Source organism: Scomber japonicus, chromosome 23 (assembly GCF_027409825.1).
Source record: "Scomber japonicus isolate fScoJap1 chromosome 23, fScoJap1.pri, whole genome shotgun sequence".
NCBI lineage: Eukaryota > Metazoa > Chordata > Actinopteri > Scombriformes > Scombridae > Scomber > Scomber japonicus.
Window position 1 is genome coordinate 21,886,825 of NC_070600.1, and position 2,500 is coordinate 21,889,324.

A 2,500-nucleotide genomic window follows, 5' to 3' on the forward strand; every position below is an offset into this window, starting at 1 on the left:
CCGTCCTTCCTTCCTCCCTCCCTTCCTCCCTTCTTTCCTTCCTTCCTTACTTCCGTCCGTCCTCCCTCCCTTCTCCCGTCCTTCCTTCCTCCCTTCCTCCTTCCTTGTTCCTTGTTTCCTCCCTCCTCCCCTTCCTTCCTCCCTCCCTCCTTTACGTCCTTGTTCCTTCCTTCCTTCCATCCTTCCTCCCTCCCTTCATTCCTCCCTTCCTTCCTTCTTTCCTTCCTTCTTTCCTTCCTTCCTTCCGTCCGTCCTCCCTTCCTTCCCCCGTCCTTCCTCCCTCCATCCTTCCTTCCTCACTTCCTCCTTCCTTGTTTCCTCCCTCCCTTCCTTCTTTCCTTCCTTCCTTCCTTCCCCCGTCCTTCCTTCCTCCCTTCCTTCCTTCTTTCCTTCCTTCCTTCCTTCCTTTTGTCCGTCCTCCCTCCCTCCCCCCTTCCTTCCTTCCTTCCTCCCTCCGTTCCTTCCTCCCTTCCTTCCTTCCTTCCTTCCTTCCTCCCTTCCTTGCCCCGTCCTTCCTTCCTCCCTCCATCCTTCCTTACTCCCTTCCTCCTTCCTTCCTTGTTCCTTGTTTCCTCCCTCCTCCCCTTCCTTCCTCCCTCCCTCCTTTACGTCCTTGTTCCTTCCTTCCTTCAACTCCCTCCCTCCCTCCCTTCATTCCTCCCTCTCCCCTTTCCTTCCTTATTCCTTCCTCCCTTCCTTCCTTCTTCCTTCTTTCTCCTCCCTCCCTCCCTCCCTCCCTCCCTCCTCCCTCCTTTCTTCCTTCATTTCCTTCCTCCTTTTTTTGGGATACTGCAGGGGCCCCCTCCTCACCCCCTCCTCACCCCCCCCCCCCTGAGTCTACGAGTGAGGACTTTTATTTATCTACAGACTTCAGCACTGGTGGGATGTGTTAAAAAAAAAAAAAAAAAAAAAAAGGTTATGGATGTTGGATGTGGAGCCTGGGACTCTATTTGCTGCCGTCTCCCAGCTGAGAGGCCACAGCCTGAGGGGGCAACAGCCGGCCCAGGGAGAGGGGGTGGGGGTCAGAGGTGGGAGGATTCATGTGTGTGTGTGTGAGTGTGTGTGTGTGTGTGTGTGTGAATAGTGGAAGAGAGGGGTGTGTGTGAGAGGATTTGTGTGTGATCGGGGAGATTAAGAGACATCGTGTGTGTGTGTGTGTGTGTGTGTGCGTGTGTGTGTGTGTGTGTGTGTGTGTGTGTGTGTGTGTTTACATCACGGTTAAGGACGGCGAAAGAGGAGATTCCCATCCACCAGTGTTTCCCAAGATACTGTCGAGGGAAGAGCTTGACCTACACACACACACACACACACACACACACACACACACACACACACACACACACACACACACACACACACACACACACACACACACACACAGAGAAAGAGAAAGAGCTGTGGCCTTTAATCTCCCCGAGAGTCTCACAAACACTCCCACTCACCCTCTCTTCCTATGTTTTTACATGCACACACACACACACACTCACACACACACACACACACACACACACACACACACACGCAACCCCCCTGGTTGGGGGGGAATCAGACAGTTGATGAACTGTCACCTTTGACTTGTGTGTCACCAGAGGAGGAAGTAGCATGTGTGACCCGCGGTTACGAGATGGACCCACAGTGACACTCGGGGCGATGGATGACGGAAATTAAATAATCTCTCTCTGAATAAATCAAACAGAGTTAAAGGAGCGTTTGTGATTGATTACAGATTACAGAGGAAGGAAGGATGGAAGGAAGGGAAGGAACGAGGGAGGAAGGAAAGGAAGGTAGGACGGAGGAAAGAAGGAAGGAAGGAAAGGAAGGAAGGACGGAGGAAAGAAGGAAGGAAGTAAGGTAGGTGGGAGGAAAGAAAGAGAGAAGGAGGGAGGGAGGAAGGGAAGAAAGAAGGAAGGAAGGAGAGAAGAAGGGAGGGAGGAAGAACAGATGGAAGTAAGGAAAGGAAGGAAGGAAGGATGGAGGAAAGAAAGAAGGAAGGGAGGAGAGAAGGAGGGAGGGAGGAAGAACAGATGGAAGGAAGGACGGAGGAAATAAGGAACGAGGGAGGGAGAAAGGAAAAGAGGAAGGGGAGAAAGAAGGCAGGGAGGAAGGAAAGGAAGGAAGGAAGGAAGGAAGGAAAGAAGGAAGGAAGGAAGGAAAGAAGGAATGAGTTTTTTTTAAGGCATTTCAGGAAAGTAAGAATATTCTGGACCAGTCTTCACTTTTTTTGGGGAATTGGGGACATTTACGGAAAATGAAAGCATTTTTTAAAAAAGGGAGGGAACGATTTCAGGAAGTAAGGACATCATTTACGTAAAGTGAGGACACTTTTGAGCGAGTAGGAAAAAATTGTGCACAGTGGAAACATTTCGTAATGTGTTTAACTTTTTTACATGGTGACATTTAGAGTCCTCACAAGGATGGTAATACAAACACAAGTGTGTGTTCTGCAGCGGAGGAACGGTCCCCACTTCCTGTCCAGGGCAACATGCCGGTCAGACACTTC